Genomic DNA, 5,669 nt, shown 5'->3' with positions numbered 1-5,669 from the left:
CTACTGCAGGGTTAGTGCTAAGAGCTGCCTGGGGTTGGAAGAAGAGATGCCCCTTGACTGTACATGGAGGATTCATTACACTTGTGCAACCAACACGAGGTCTGGAGGGGCCCGATTACCCACACTGACCCTCTCTGGGGGCGGTCTCAGCTTCTATGGGGCCACCCAAGTCAGTTTGTTGTAATTTAACCTCCATGCTGCCCTATGCATCTGGCTGAGTCTTACTCAGGGAAGGGTGAGAGAAGCCAGGAAGAGCCAGTGGCTGCATTCCTGGGCCCCTGGGGAGTCTGCAGCCTGTTAGTTCCTGATTCAAACAAAAAGCAAATTTGCACTGGAAATTGCTGAGGCAGAATCATCCTGGAGCCCCTTGAAGGATGGGGCTGTGTAATCTTTTATAACCTCCAGCACATCTGACCCCACACAGGAGCTGAGCCTTTGCATCTGCAAGTTACAATGGAGACCCAGGCCTGTTCTAGGTTTAGCCACCATCCACAGTCCAGGCTCTTGTCTCCGCTCTGCTAGGGCCAGTGATCCAGAAATGGCAGTGGCTTCCTGTATCGTGGGCTCCAGCATGGTCAGTTCCAGGCCCCCCGCACTGCTGCTTCAGAGGGAGGATGAGCTGCTGCTCTTTGTACCAGCCAGGAATCAAGCCTGCGCTGGGGCTGGAGTGATCACCCTAGGCAGGTGGAGCTGCCTTTCTGCAGTGAGCTTCTTGAGTTTTCAAGAACCACAGCTACAGACGCTCTCCTCCACTACTCCTCAGCCTCCCTGGGGGAAAAGTACAAAAAGCTGAGGTTGTCCCTGAGGCCACTGAGAAGTGCTTAATTGCTTTCGGAGAGAATTGTCACCCCCTTCTAGTTTCCTCCCCCTCTCCACTGCCCCTCTCCACCTCTTCCCCAGCCACCGGAGGCTCTTGCTTGGGGACTTGGGGCTGCAGTCATGCGTTCCTTGGCTACGTCCCAAAGTAACCGGAAGCGATGTGCTGAATAGCAGCTCGCTTCCCCAAATATATCCCTGTACCACCTTTGCTGAAAAAAAGAATCCTGTGTTTTAGGGAATAAATGTGCATTTTGCTGTGAGCCAGGCACTCCCTGATAGCAGATGGATGCTGGCCCAGGCCAGCCAAGTCAGCCAGACTTCGGAGCAAGCAGACAGTGTGAACCAAGACGGGGATGGGAGCCAGCCAAGGAAAGTGAAATACAGGAATATTTGGAGGTTTTCATCCCAGGAATCCAGTCAGCACTTTGTGCAACTTGATTTAGGTTGTGGGCCAAATAGAGGGATGTGAAATTGAAGCGTAGGCTAAAAAGCAGTCACAAAGACCCCCAAACGTATAACAGTTCAGATACCTTAGGGATTTATTTCTTATTCACACAATAGACCAAGGTGGGCATTCCTGATTGGCCAGTGGCTTTCCTCCACTTGGTGATTCCAGGACCCAGGCTCTTTCCATCTCAGGGCCCTGCCATCCCCCAGGGTCTCATTACCATCTACATTCAGCTGGCAGAAGAGGAAGGAAAGTACGGAGGAGGCACACCTGCTTCTCACTGCTTTGGCTGAGAAGTGGTGCACATCTCTTCTGCTCACATTCTATTGGTGGGAACTTGTCACATGACCGTGCTGAGCTGCAAGGGCAGCTGGGGGATATAGTCTCTGCTTCTTAGTGACAAGGCTATACTAGGAAAGGGGAGCAGGGATTTATTTATTTATTTATTTATTTATTTATTTATTTTTTAAAAGATGACCGGTAAAGGGATCTTAACCCTTGACTTGGTGTTGTCAACACCACGCTCAGCCAGTGAGCGAACCGGCCATCCGTATACGGGATCCGAACCCGGGGCCTTGGTGTTATCAGCACCACACTCTCCCGAGTGAGCCACGGGCTGGCCCGGGAGCAGGGATTTAGGTAGAGAGTTAACCATGTGTGCCACAGGATGAAATCAATGTATTTATGTCACGGGACCAAAAGAGAGCAACCCCTTCTGAATTTTGAGGGGCTATCTAGAGGAACACTCTGGGTCTTAAACTAGGGAGTTCTGCCTGAATAACTTGCTAGAAAGAATTTTGCTTTTGCCAAGGTTGAGAAGATCCAACAGCATCAGAATTGGGCCGAAATAACAGTGAAAAGTTTACACAGAAGCAAACTTATAATGGGCCGGCCCGTGGCTCACATGGGAGGGTGTGGTGCTGGTAACATGAAGGCCACGGGTTCGATTCCTATATAGGGATGGCCGGTTGGCTCACTTGGGGGAGTGTGGTGCTGACAACACCAAGTCAAGGGTTAAGATCCCCTTTCAGGTCATCTTAAAAAAAAAAAATGCTACCTTTTCTTCCTCCCTGGGGTGAACATACATTCTCCCGAGCTTTTATTGTGCCTGCACCTATATTAGGTATTATTGCTGCAGAACAAATGACCCCAAATTTAACACCTTAAAACAACACTCATGTATTAGTTCACAGTTCTGCAGGTTCGAAGTCTGGGGCAGGCTCCACTGAGTCTCTGCTTAAGGTGTCACAAGGCCAAAATCAAGGTGTTGGTTAGGCTGAAATCTCATCTGGAGGCTTTAGGGAAGAATCCACTTCCAAGGTCACTTAGGTTGTTAACAGAACCCAGTTCCTTGTGGTTGTAGGACTGAGGTTTCCGTTTTCTTGCTGGCTGTTGGCTGAGGGTCTCTCTGAGCTCCTAGAGGCTATTCTCGTGTGCTTTCCATGTAGCACTCCCTACCCCCATCTTCAAAACCAGTGATAGTGCACGGAACCTTTCTTGTGCTTAGAATCTCTCTGACTTCCCTTGGGCAGCCAGAGAAACTCTCTGCTTTTAATAAGCTTGTGTGATTAGGTCAGGCCCACTCAGATAACTGCCTTATTTGAAGGTCAACTGATTGGTAACCTTAATCACACTGAAGATTCCTTTTGCCATACAATATAGCATAATCAAGAGAGTAACAGTCAGGAACAGAGATTGTGGGAGCCATCGAAGAATTCTGCTTTCCTGGTGCTGGTAATGCCAAGGTCATGTGTTCCCCCATATTGGTCAGGGGCCAAACAAAAACAAAAACAAAAGAATTCTGCTTTCCACAGTGCCTGAGGCTTTGGGTCTGGGACCTAGAGTAGCATACTTTGGAGATAAGGAGACTTCTGTCTTCTGGCCAAAGAGCTGCCCCACTTGGTTCTACCCAGCAGTGGTGGGCTGACTAACGGCTCTGGCCACAGCTCTTGCTGTATATACAGGAGATCTAGGAACAGAGAGAAGATGCCCTCTCCCGCTGCAAGCTCCTTTCTCAAAAGGCCAAGGTACCACAAATGTAGTTCAAAAAACTTAATTGGCGGGGCCGGCCCGTGGCTCACTCAGGAGAGTGCGGTGCTGGTAACACCAAGGCCACGGGTTCGGATCCCATATAGGGATGGCCGGTTTGCTCACTGGCTGAGCGTGGTGCTGACAACACCAAGACAAGGGTTAAGATCCCCTTACCGGTCATCTTTAAAAAACAAACAAACAAAAAAACCCCAAAAAACTTAATTGGCTTTTATTTGCGATTCTAGAATTAGGGAACACCTCATTCCATAAAATAGAATGAGTGTTCTGATGAGCTGAGCAGAGGAGATTGGCTTTGAAAGCAGAAACAAAGAACAAAAAGTGGATTGGTTGTTTCAAAGTTATTTTCCTGGTAAAGGTTAAAGCAGAGGGGACTTCCTGATGGCGCTGGCTAAGACGGGCCTGTGCGGGGACTTGGCTATAACATCTCTCACTCTCCTGATTTCTCCGAAGGTCAGATAAACAACTTAGTTCTGGCTCGGTGACGCGGAGCTTAACTTAAGCATGAGTGACTCCATCTTGGTTTGGTGTATTGGGCCCAGTGCAGGAGCACAGTCCAAATCAACAGCTTCCTGTCAATTTTATTTAACACTCTCAAAGCTTCACGGATACTGGACCTGGCTAGGGAGAGGCTGAAGACTGTAGAGCAGTCTGAACTCAAAAGAAATACAGCCCGGCCCTGCTATTGCGGAGCTCACCCACTAATGGGCCCTCCTGCCTCCCGACACTTCCCCACCCTTGCGCCAGGTCTCATGCCCTGAAGAGGGCCCTAGAGCTCTCCAGTCTCCCCACCCTCTTACCTCACCCTCCCTCTACACCCCCTCTTTGGCAGGCCTGGGCACAGTGACTTCAGGACTTGGCAACTCCCCAGACATTCCCTGGCCCATCTCCTGGCCACCCAGATGGTGTCCATCCCAGAGAGGCAGCTCCTGGTTTGTCCCAGGCATTTGGCTCAACATTGGGGAGGGCAGGGGAGAGAGGGGTGGGAAGACACTGCCCTTGGGGCCTCCTACAACCATCTCTCAGCCTGGCCTCTTGCCTGTCTGTTGGCTCCTAGGTTCCTTGAGGGTCTGCCCTTAACGTGTTTCCAGGGCTTTCCTTAACATGCTTTTATTTTATTTATTTATTTACTTATTTATTGGTGGCTGGCCAGGACAGGGATCAAAAACATGGAACGCTTTATGAATTTGCATGTCATCCTTGCACAGGGGCCATGCAAACTTCCCTGGACCTGTACAGTTTCGGTACACGTGCTGCCCAGGTGGGCCCCCAACACACTTTTAGCTCCTTCTGATGCCTGTTCCTTGTAGCAAGGCAAAGCAAGGAGCCTCCTCTCCCCCCACCTGCAGCCTTCTCCCCTGCAGCCATGTGAGAATAGGGGCACCTGCAGCAAAATCCACTAAAAATGTTTTCTTAGCTGCCATGCCTTCCCCTGGGGCCCCATAGAGCAGAACGACCCTTTGTGCGATTCCCTTCTCCTTCCTGTCCAGGAGCTGATGTCCCAGCCTCACCTCAGACTCAGCCTCGGTCTTTCCTCCTGTTGGGAGTTTTAGGTCCTGGAGGATTTGAAGAGGGACTCTCTCTTTGCAGTCCAACAACTTAACCCAAAGCTTCCTGGTGCAGCCATCTGTCTGGAGGGCATCTGTACCACGGAAGGCAGCAGAAGGCATGGCAGGATGTTCTGCAGGCAACAAGGGCTGGGGGGCCCCAGGCCCAGCAGCTCTGGAAATTCCATGGGGCCTGAACACTGACCACAGAGCCAGCTGGACACGATTTAACGCAGCAAGGGTGGGAGATTGGTGTGCCTGGATGTGTCTGCCCTTTCCTGAAGCCAGAAGGAAAGTATCCGATAGCCCAGATTGCTCGTTATCATTCAGGCATCCATACACATGTACTGAGGGCATGGAGTTACTAAGGTGCTGGGAATCCAGTGGTCAGCCCGACAGCTTGTCTGGAGCATGATTGGGAGGGGGACATGGGGAGAGACAAGGCTGAGGCGGGAGCGTGAGTCCCCAAGGGCTGGCCACGCTTGAGGAGGCAGGATTCATCCTGGGGCCTTTGGAAGCCTCCAGAGGGCTTTAGGCAATGACAGGGCAGGGACTGGATCAGGAACGTGACTCTGCCCAATGACAGAGGAGGGAATGAGCCTGGAGGAGAGAGGGCGGGGGACCAGCTGCTGGAATTCCAGAGATGTGACAGAAGCCTGTGGACCCTCCCTCTCTGTCAGCACCCATAACCCACAATTGATTCTGTAATGAAAACTAGGTGTGCCCTTTGCCCAATCTGACTTGATACTGCTGAATAAAAATTACAGGAGGCCATTATTTTGGATCAAGCTCCTGCGCTAGACCCC

At 50.9% G+C, this 5,669-nt stretch overlaps 1 non-coding gene across 1 annotated transcript; it reads right to left on the bottom strand.

Moving 5' to 3' along the window:
• Positions 1 to 4,479: 4,479 nt before the first annotated feature.
• On the bottom strand, positions 4,480 to 4,585 carry LOC134365306 (U6 spliceosomal RNA). Its single transcript, XR_010022012.1, has one exon. It is a non-coding gene; the product is annotated as a U6 spliceosomal RNA (small nuclear RNA).
• Positions 4,586 to 5,669: the final 1,084 nt, after the last annotated feature.

This window comes from Cynocephalus volans, chromosome 16, assembly GCF_027409185.1.
Source record: "Cynocephalus volans isolate mCynVol1 chromosome 16, mCynVol1.pri, whole genome shotgun sequence".
Lineage (NCBI taxonomy): Eukaryota > Metazoa > Chordata > Mammalia > Dermoptera > Cynocephalidae > Cynocephalus > Cynocephalus volans.
The sequence above is the reverse complement of the archived record's forward strand: the minus strand, read 5'-3'. Positions and strand labels throughout refer to the sequence as shown.